General features: G+C 47.1%; 2 long non-coding RNA genes across 2 annotated transcripts; one reads left to right on the top strand and one right to left on the bottom strand.

Annotated features, from left to right (window-relative positions):
- Positions 1-5778: 5778 nt before the first annotated feature.
- On the bottom strand, positions 5779-6140 carry LOC119321074. The gene is made up of 3 exons (XR_005155099.1): positions 6116-6140; positions 5945-6026; positions 5779-5831 (listed from the first exon to the last, which is right to left on the bottom strand). It is a non-coding gene; the product is annotated as an uncharacterized LOC119321074 (long non-coding RNA).
- A 3430-nt stretch (positions 6141-9570) lies between these two features.
- Positions 9571-10518, top strand: LOC119320174. The gene is made up of 4 exons (XR_005154835.1): positions 9571-9744; positions 9838-9910; positions 10003-10064; positions 10159-10518. It is a non-coding gene; the product is annotated as an uncharacterized LOC119320174 (long non-coding RNA).
- The last annotated feature ends 622 nt before the right edge of the window (positions 10519-11140 follow it).

Here is an 11140-nt window from a genome sequence, read left to right as displayed (position 1 = left end):
ATGTTTTCAGTCTGTCGCACGTGGAAATGGAAACAGGAAAACCAAGAACTTGGAGGGGCAAATTGCAAAACTCACGAAACCAGAAAGCTGGAAGAAACCAATTCAGTGGGGCTGCTCGCGAGGGAGCGTTCCGTGCATGCCACTTGTCGCATGCAGAGCGCTTTGTAACTGACTGTTGTTTCCCTTTCGTAAGAGGTTTCAAATTTTAAAGCCCATCTCTGTCGGCTACGTTTCATGGAATGTGGCCCAGGACCGATCCATATAAAAGCATAAGAATAACATGATTTGAATGAAATCACTAATTAAGGAGTACTCCTTGCGGAGATCACTCCAACTTCACAGGTTGCGACAAGTGGCGCGCTGCATGTGCGCCACTTGTCGCAACCTGGGAGTTTTCCCTTTTTTCGTAGATCCGTTTATTTAAAATGTTTTATCTCTTAAACCGTGCGTCCAAATCTCGAACCGCTTTCGCCATTGGATTCCTCGCGTCGAGATCTTCAAAACTAGATCCCATGTTGATAGGTTTTGACGACTTTTTTTTTCACGAAAAAACCGGACAAAAAAACCCGATGAAAAAACCGAACCGGGAACGCGGTTTTTTTTCCTTCCCGAAAGAGGCACGCCCGTGCCTCTGACGAAATCACAACCGTGCCTCTCGCGGAAGCAAAACCGTGCTTCTCGCGAAAAAAAAAGAAAACGTGTTTTTTTCCTTTTCCGAAAAAGGCACGCCCGTGCCTTCCGCGAAAGCACAACCGTGCCTCTGGCGGAAGCAAAACCGTGCCTCTCGCGAAAGAAAAAGAAACAGAAAACATGTTTTTTCCCTTTCCGAAAGAGGCACGCCCGTGCCTCTCGCGGAAGCATAACCGTGCCTCTCGCGGAAGCAAAACCGTGCCTTTCACGAAAGAAAAAAAAACAAAAAACCAGTTTTTTTCCTTTCCGAAAGAGGCACGCCCGTGCCTCTTGCGAAAGCACAACCGTGCCTCCCGCGGAAGCAAAACCGTGCCTAAAACAGAAAACATGTTTTTTCCCGTTTCCAAGAGGCACAGCCGTGCCTCTCGCGAAAGCACAACCGTGCCTCTCGCGAAAACAAAATCGTGACTCTCGCGAAAAAAATGCATTTTTTGCGCCAAAAAATTATTTTTTTTAAAAAAAAATTTGGTCGAAAAGCTAGGAAAGACCGGTAGAAAACCAAAACATCAAAAAAAACCGAAAAAAACGTTTAAAAAGCCGAAAACGCGTGCGTAAAAATAAAAAAAATAAAAGCCGGAGGAAGTGCCCAGAGCGCGACACGTGGCGAATGGCTGTGAACGCGCCAAGTAGCGCTGATCGTTGCGAGGCTCCCGAAGGAGCGCTCGTTAATTAGTTGCTCCCTGACTTGAGTCCAGAACTTAGAAGTGATGGACACAATGCTATGTGTCGCCTGCAGCGAGCCGTATACCAGCCTCGCCTATAGCTAGTCGGTAGTGGGCCGGCCAAAAAATGACATAGTCTCGTCATGATAATGTCATGCTGACACCACACGTGTTTTTCTTTTGTTTATATTATGATGTTGATTTAATAAATGCAGTGCACAAAAAATATTAGCCCCACACTTAGAAAATATTTCTACCATTCAAAAAAATGTCCGAACAAATGTGTACATGACTATTTTAGATATATTATAAAATGTTAAAAAAATGTTCGTGTAATTCAAAAAGTGCTTTGTACCATTCAAAAATGTACGTTAGATTTAGAAAAAAAAATACACGCGTTTCAAACAAAATGGTTGTGACATTTTGAAAAAAATTTGTTTACCCAATATAAAAAAAGTGTTCTTATAGTTAGAAAAATGTTTTGTATCATACAAAAGATGTGTCAAGGTGTATTTCAAAAACTGTTTAACACCCGTTCAAGAAAATGTTCCATACAAATATTTAAGAAAATGTGAGACCATGTTTTAATACATGTTAAACATATATAATTTTTTAGATTTATAAGACAAATTTCAATGTGTATGACAAAAGTAGACATGAAAACCTATATTTTCCAAATGTTAATCATGTATTTGATAAACATCAAATGAGTAGAACAAAATGTTCCTGCGATATGTGGAAAATGTCAACGCTTATGAAGATGTAGACATGTGTGAAAAAAGTAAAAAGAAAAGGAAAACAAACTGAAGAAACTAATGAAAACCAAAAAAAGTAACAAAAAAAACTAATGAAAACCAAAGAAAGAAACAAAAGAATAAGAAGAAAAACAAAAACCAGAAAACCTCAGTGAAAAACCAAAGAGAACCCGAGGAAAACCGCAGTATAAACAATGGAAACCCTAAAAAAGCAACAGAAAAAACTCGCGCGTGCTACAATGTTGGACCGGCTGTGTAGTCGCCTGCTATAGGCGATTCCTAATAGAATTCAGTAGGGGTGGCACATAGCCCTTGCACGAGTGATGGGCCAGGGTTTGGAATGTTAGTACATGATGTCAGCACAAACTGTAACCTTAGGAGTGCTCCTAATTGGTGCTTCACACGCTGAATTAGAGCGCCATTGCTCACACCGTCTCAGTTGGGCCAGCCTATATTCTTTGCCACATGCTCGCTCGAGCTGTTCAGTCCCTCGCTCGGCCGCTCGGGCAACTAGTTCAAGGAAAACCAGTACTACCTGTTTTAGGAGAAAAAATGACCCCCCCCCCCACCTCAGCGCCTTTTTATGAAATTTGTTTTTAATTTTGGAAAATGTTCATGAATTCAAAAGATGTTTGTGGATTTAAATTTTTTCATGAATTTGAAAAAATGATTTTTTTAAAATGAGACAATTCGAAAATGTTTGTGACATGAAAACAATCGTTAATTAAAAAAATTCAGGAATTTGAAAAGTTCCTGACTATAAAAAAACGAATTTTGGAAATATTGATGGATTAAAAAAGTTTGTCGATTTGAAAATGACTACAAATTTGAAGGAAAAAATGCGGATTTGAAAAAGGTTTGCAATATTGCAAATTGTTCACAAATTTTAAAAACTTCCATGCAAATTTACCACTGAAATAGAAGAAAAAGGGAAAAAATGAGAAAAAACTAAAAAGGAAAGAAAACTGGTCAGATGCTTCTAGAAGCTTCACAAAACCAGTCATATTTTTTTAGGCAAGCCGGCTAGAAGCTGCACAAACCAGGAATGAGCGTCCAAGCGTATATGGGCCAGCTTAGTTAGTTTAGCGTCTGGTGGAGGGGGGTTAGGGGAGCGCCGTAGGAGGATATCGGTAATAGGCGCTATAGGGGCTGAATAGGAAATCACGCGCCTTAGTGCAAAATTGCAGTTTCACAAATCTTGTCCAGTACTTCCCAATACATGTTTGGTAGTAATGTTACTTGTCAGAGCGATAGGGGTTGTTTGGTTGCAACCCTGAGGAATGTGCCTGAGCTTTTCTCTTGCTTGAGCGTGTCCTGAAGTTGTATCATTAATTTTGATGGACTAGTAAGGATGCACGTGCAACACACGTATTATCATGTGAACACAATCAACATTCATCCTAGGAAAAAAATATATCAATAATATGAACAAAATATAAAAGAGCACCAACATAAGAGAGGCAATAAAGATGTTTAACAACGTTGTTACACACAAAGTTTACTCGGACTAAAACTCTAGTGAACATATTGGAGATCCCTGGTCTTCAAGTTTTTTCCCATCAAATAGGTAATGCTACGAACCAATTTTTTAGTAATTACACACACGGGAAATTGACAAATAATACTGGAAACATTTTATGAGTCGAGTGCATCATTCATCAAAATCAAAACATACTTTTTTTTACAAAGGGTGAATTTTATTATCTCAAAATGAAGCATCGAGGAGATACAAAGACAATGAGCACACATCCGGCCTCTGCATAGTTAGGATGCACACAGCCAGCACCAACACACGCACACAAAAACACGCCGGCAATAGCAAAGTCATTTAAGACCAAAGCTATGCGCAGGCAAGGAAAAAAGAAAAACCCAAAGCGATTTGATCTGCAATTGGCAAGCTACAACAATGACCATATCCGCACTAACTGTTTTTGACATCACACAGACAACGATGTTCTTCAACAGCAACGCCTTCAGGAAGGGAGTGACGCTTAAGCGCCGTCGTCACCGGATCCACCATCCACGGTTAGAATCTAGGTTTTCACCCTGAAGAACAGTCCGAGCATATCCGAGCAATGCCTTCAACAAGGTAACGACGTAGAAACATCGCCATTGCCAGGTATAGCCAACTTGGGGAGACCTAGGCTTTCACCCCGGAGCTCGAGACCGGTTGCTCAAATAGCAACACCATCAAAGTAAGACGTGTGTTATCCCCACCACTTTTCCGCGATCCCAACAACTACATGCACCGCTGCCGCTGCACAACCATTCCTCTGCATCAAGCCACCATTCATAGATTGCATCTCATCGGCGAAGTCAACCACCGGATCTTGGAAAGAGAAACCCTCATCAAAACCTTTCGATGACCACTGCAATCCGCAGCAAGACCGCCCACGGGCGGGTTGGTCAATAAGAACCAACACCGATGACGGAGCACACCGCCACCGACTACTAGCTCGCCGGAGAGAGCTCTACTCTGGCTCGTCATGCCTCAGGCTTGCACAGACCCAAGCCGACATTTCCCGAGCTAGAGCACAAAAGACAGATCACCTTCGCCGAGGCGAACTCACGGAGCCCAATCACCGCCAGATCAGGATTGCACAACCACCTCATCACAGCCGACGCAGGTCACACGGCCGAACGCCAATGCATGTGCTCACCGCAACCACACTCCGGGGCCAAGCCCACCGGAAGGAGGCCATTAGACTAGCAGCCGCAAGGTGCCTAGTTCAGGGCGCTCCCGCCATCACGCATGGACAGAAAGCCTGCTGCTGTGCCCTCCGTCAGGTTGTCCATGCCGGATTCGAGGCTGCCGGATCTCGTCAAAGCTCAACGCCAAGATGCACCTGAATCCACCGCAAGCCAGCAGGACACCCATGAGCCGGCGTCCCCTTCGCTGCCCCCACAGCCGAAGTGGAGCGCCGCCGCTCACAGTCGCGCTGGCGAGAGCGCCTTCATGACCGTGTCCGAGGCCGCCGCCTCGAGTCCCACCGCCGCCGCCAGGACGATGCACGGGTGCCCCTCCCCCTTTGAGGCAGGAGCCCGCCGCCACCGCGGCCAACGCCGACGGCTGGGCAGGCACGAAACACGCCCTCCTCTGGCGGCTAGGGTTTGATGCCCCGATGCCGCCAGGGAGCGGCACGGGAGCGAACCGTTTTTTCTATCCGAACATTAACTCATTTAGTTTTCTAGATGACCAGATTAAATTGTAAGCATTACGTGGTTCTTATTTCAGTGAAAAGGAATTTTGTTGAATAATAAACTTAACTGGTATAAAAGAACTATAATGTGGGTTGCATAAATATTGTTCTAGAAGATAAGAATAAAATACGTGCAATGACTCACTAAATATCTTCTCTGTTGTTGCTATTTTTGGCATACCAGCTATTTTAGTAACAGAGTAATAATGGGACATGGTGCAACTCAACTCACGTGAGCTAGATTGACACACTTTTGCTGCAGCCAGAGATGATCTCCAAAGCAATGGGTGGGATAAAATTCATGACAACATCCTGCAATCAGGGGAAAAATTTTCTTAACCATGGAAGCTGATTAATAATGCAGACAAAAGAAAAATAGTTGCATGATACTACCTTTTGTTTTTTGCATGATATCACCTTTTTGTAAAAGGAAAAAGGTCACTGTGAAGTATTCTTGCTCCATGGTCGTAACGGGATATGAAAAGATTGTTTGTGGTTAACTTACATGTCAACATGAGGCCAACCTGTAATGTTGATTATACTTGGTTATAAATAAAAAGAATGTTAACTGCAATAGGTCCGTGTTGATTTGTGCAAATTGCACAATAACTGCGTGTGGAAAGAAAGTTAGACTGACCTTGTAAAGGATGAAGCCGAATGTGCATGCATACTCGTGTCGAACGCTTCGTTTCTATACAGCTCAGGTGCAGTGTAGTAACCTAAATTACAGAACAATATATTTAAGTTTGTCAGCCAAGGATTATTATCTGTATATTTCTTATTTTAATGTTAGTAAAAGTGGGCTTACCGAAACTGTCGACAAGGGCCTTGTGGTTCACCGTTTCACCTTTTCGGAGGCGATCTTGGACAACCTCATGAGGCAGAATCACCCGACCTTCATTAGGATTTCATTATCACCAAAAATATATTTATGGCAGCTTACCAAGATTAAAATAGTAAAATAGGCAGATATGCAAGTATTTATGATTCCTAGAGAATGCAACAAGAGAACGGAGAAGACCAAGTCGCTCCATCTCCTCTTCTTGCTTTGGCTTTAGGTCGGAGTGGATGATGGGGTATAGCTTGTCACATAGGTCATGCCCCTGAACACCCAGATGTTCAAATTTTTGGGAGCATCTACAAATATAAATTCCTGCAACAATTAGACTTTAGTTGTATCAGGTAAAAACTGGTACTGAAAGGAATCATAGTATCGTTAGCAGTGGCCATAAAATTCGTAATACTGTACTTTGTAGTGAACTGCTGCACCGCACTCAATAGCAGCAGGTGCAGTCGGCACTCGCCAGGCAGAAGCAAGCACAGGCCGCCCCTCACCCATCACACAAACAGAGCACACGCAACATGCGTGCGTACACGCGGAGCAACAGCACCACACAAGACACACACGCGGCACAGAGGCATCATTCAGAGCATGTGCACGGAGCCGCCGCTCCATGGAAGCACCGCTGCCGGTACCACATGGAGAGGAGCAGCTGAGAGTGGCACAAACATGGTGGGTCAGCGAGAGCCAGTGACACCACTCGGGGGAGAAGCCAAGCCGAGAGATATCCTCGCGTGATCGTCGGCGTCATTAGCGAAGTCACCAGCTTGGTCGAGCTAGGCCCCCGCTCACCAGTGCGACTCGTGCTCCGTACACCAGCCATGCTGGCCGAGCCTGTCGCCGCGATGCGCTAGCTCGCGTGGGCCCTGCTGTGCGAACCCCACCCACCGCGTACGCCGGCGCCGGTCTCTGGTCGGGCACAGCTGCCATGCGCCTGCGCGGGTGATGCACAGAGCCACGGCCTCGTCCCGGCCGTTGCCAGCCGCGTCGCGCGAGGGACGCCTAGGCCCCGGCCCCCACATCCTGCCGCCCGGAGCTCGCCGCTGTTGCCTGCCATCATCGCCGCCCGCCGCTCGGCACGGGCCACGCCGTTGTGGGCCAAGAGCAACAGCCGGTGCGCGCTGAGGTACATCTCCAACGCTCCAGCCCCGCGCCCGTCGGCCCCGATGGAGAAATCCATCACCGCAGCGTGATTGTAGGGGTTGAGGACATTGGCGTAGAGTTTGTTATTTTCCTCTGCGGTAAAGCACGGTCAGTCAACCACTGAATTGCAGAAAACCACCACATTTAAGGCTTCATTTGCGGAAAACTATCGGGTCATTAATTTTTTGTAAAGATCATCATGGATTTGGTAAACTTGTTGCAAATAGCATTAATTGGGTGATTTGCTGCGTTTGATCACTTTCTGACAAGTGGGGCCGGGTTGTAAGGTGCTGACTTGGCAAAACAATTGCATACACACCCCTGAATTTCACAAATACACCCTTATTAAAAAAATTAAAAAAAGTAATCAGCCCCCCTTTCACCCCCGTCGTCTGCCTCCTCCCAGGCAGCGGCGGCGAAGCCGGACACCAAATCCGGCTATACAGGAGACGACTGTCTTTTTTTTTCCTTTCGTCTCTCCCGCGTCAGACTCAATTCCCCTCCCGGCGAGGCACACACAGCGAGCTCGGCACGCGTAGGCGGCAAGATGGGCGCGACAGACACTAGGGAGCGCGTGTGGGAAGGAGGGAGATGAGGGGAGGGGGTAGTGAACCTGCGCTAGGGGCGGGCGAGGTTGGAAGCACGGGCGCGGTCGGCGGGGTCGCCGCGGCGGCGGAAGATGCAGGCGGAGATGTCCGGGCCGACGAAGTTGAGGAAGCTCACGGGGTCCTGCGCTTCCTGCTAGTTGAACATCCCCATGGGGGAGCCGCGGCCGCGAGCGCCCACTACGAGGAGGCGCGAGGTGGACGGAGAAACGGAACCAGCAGGCTCCTTCTATCCACAGAGACAAAGGTGAGAGGGAGCTTGAGATCCCGACAGGTTCGCCGGTGGCAGGTATCCCACCCTGAGCCGTCCCCCCTTCCATCCTCCATCCCGCCCACGAGCCCCAGCAAGGGACGACCTCCCTTAGCCGAGCACCTGGCGAACCAGCCTCCCTCCTCCCACGCGTGACAGCTCCGACCAGGGCGCGGCATCCCGGCGGGTTTGGTCGATTCGGTCCTTGCAGTTTGTGCACAGGGATCTGATTGAGTTTGTTTTTAGATTCAGGGGTGTGTATGCAATTGTTTTGCCAAGTCAGCACCTTACAGCCCAGCCCCACTTGTCAGAAAGTGATCAAACGCAGCAAATCACCCGATTAGTGCTATTTGCAACAAGTTTACCGAATCCGCGGTGATCTTTGCAAAAAATTAATGACCCGGTGGTTTTCCGCAAATGAAGCCCCAAATGTGGTACTAGTTTTCTGCAATTCACTCTCAGTCAACCTAAATTCATGGGAGCGTTCGCCCCTCGATCCTTGGGGACATGCGCCGCCGGCGCCGGACAGGGTCGGCCTGCGTGCGTGTTGCCGGGAGCCACCTTGGGCGCGTCTTCTCCTCTGCGGGCCCTGTTCTCCCTCCCTCATGCGTTGCTTTGGGTTCCTCAATGACAGGCTCCTCGCGCTTCCCGGTGGCGGCGGCTCGCTTGCATTGCCGGGCGGCTTGCATGCTCTTGGGAATTTCTCGCTTTTGGATGGAGGTTTTGTACGGGAATTGATTAGATTGGGAGGTGAGCGCTAATGAAGGAAGAGAGGTTAACCGATGCAAGTCCACACCATAGAATTGCTAGATCAATGAGGGCGGTTAGATTGAGATTTCTGGACAAATCGTGTGGTGCTGACTGGATGGTGGGGGTGTTGTGGGACTAATTGCGGGGTGCATGTAAGAAAGTTCATGTTCGATTGTTTAATAGTAGTGGAGATGGGGATTAGGCACGTCTTCTATTCATCGCAACATTTGGTTGATAGCCTGAAATCACGCGTGAACAAGTACAACCTACAGGCAATGTTTGGCCCATCATTGGTTTCGGTGCATTCAAAGTAGTACTCCCTCCGTCGCAAAATCTCTACTCTTAATGGAGCAATTGGTAGTCTCCGCCGGTCAATTTTCATCCCACCACTTTCGTCCGATTTTTTTTCATAGGTTAACTGTCGTAGATTTTTTTCGTCGCCTCCCCCACCCCACCCCTACGCACACACTAAAAAAACCGGTTTTGAGCCCGTATTTTTCCCTCTCGATCCAGTTGCTTCCTCGATCTAGGAAATCCTAAGGCGTGGTCTTGGGACGCCGCCGCCGCCATCGCTGGGGTTCCCAGCCGGCGCAGCCCAACCTCCGAGACCGCCGCAGCCGGCGCCATCGCAACCCCAGGTCAGTGTAGTACTCAAAGGAGGTTGTGGTCCCCCCCAATCCATCTCAATACCACCGCCCCGCCCAGGACGACATGCAACGACCGGTGTTGGCGCGTCCTCGTGGGTGGCGGTGAGGAGGACGGCCAGTGGCAGCCCCCCGAAGGACCACCATGACGACACCTCGCCGCGGCCGCTCGGCATGGGTTGCCGCCCCGCGTCCTAGAGATGGGTAAGTTCCCGTTTTACTGCAGGACAGCTTCTATGATGTTACAAGACAGGCAAATTGATGCTTGTATATTGAATTGGGTTCTTCGTTGATTAGGGAATCTTGTAGCTGGAGTCTGGAGATGTATACATGGTTGACTCAATCCTAATTGTTGGAAACAATATCACAGGTTAGCTAATCACCCTTTTGTCTCGATTTATCTAACATCACCGCTTCATCATCAGTTACAGTTTCTAAGTATTAACTAAATATTATTCTCAGATCAAAGCTTTATCGAGTCTCATAAAATGTGTGAGAAGTGTGAGAATAGAGTTCTCATGAAGGTATGCTTTCATTTGCTGGTTCAAGGTTACCTCATCTAGCGATGCATACTACAGTAAATGATTTATGGTTTCAAATTTGTGGACAACTTATTAGGAGGCATCATGGGCATTGTGAAACGTAGCAGCAGGCAAGTTTGGGCACAGGAAATATTGCAGGTTATGAGGGTGTACCCCAAACAGGGCCCAAAGCATGTGGAGAGGAAGGATGCCCACGGGCATTTGTTGGCGCGAGCTGATGCGATCCCGCTGTGGCAATTGGGATGGGTAGATGGGGAGGCATGGTGGAGGCCGGTGGCAGCATCTGGAAGAAAACAATGAGCGAGGCGGCGGCAGTGTACAGTGGCATGGCCGTTGTGTTGCAGCCGTCGCATAGACGTCGAAGGAGCACCAGCGACGCGCGCGCGCACACAGACACACACACTAATGGTGCTGCTGGAGGCCATGGGGCTGAGCAAGGATGTGAGTGGTAAGCTGAGCAAGGATGTGAGTGGTACACGTACGATTCTTAGTGATCCGTCTTCACTGGCTGGTTAATTTACTTTCTGTCAAAGTAGTTTGCTAGATGATGGAATTTATCTTCCATTTTGTTCATTCTGCTCTAGATACTCTACGTGTTTTTAGTTTTTACACATGATATGAGAAATAATTTTCACTAGGCAAAGTATGGCTATAATATGAACAATGGTACAATTCCTCATGACCTTTCCAAATATATTACCGGTTTGCCGTTCAGAACGGAAATTATAATGACACATGCTTTATTTAATTCTGAAATTGATGGTATCCTGTGCATGCAGTATATTAAGTTAATTTATGATCTACGAGATTATGTACCCGGATTTACAAAGGCAAAAGTGGAGTACTGTGAGATACATCATTAGTTCAACGCCAGGTTCAAGAAATGAATGCTTTTGTTTTTTTATTGTAGTATATATCTGCATATGGCTGTTAAAAAAATAGCTAGCATTGTAACAAATTGACAAATCTTACAAACGTGTGCTAACAGTTTTGAACCTTATAGCTTATACTCACACATGAGCTTTGCTTGATTTTCTAGATTAAAAAAGCATGCAGTT

Source organism: Triticum dicoccoides, chromosome 6B (genome assembly GCF_002162155.2).
Source record: "Triticum dicoccoides isolate Atlit2015 ecotype Zavitan chromosome 6B, WEW_v2.0, whole genome shotgun sequence".
Lineage (NCBI taxonomy): Eukaryota > Viridiplantae > Streptophyta > Magnoliopsida > Poales > Poaceae > Triticum > Triticum dicoccoides.
The sequence above is the reverse complement of the archived record's forward strand: the minus strand, read 5'-3'. Positions and strand labels throughout refer to the sequence as shown.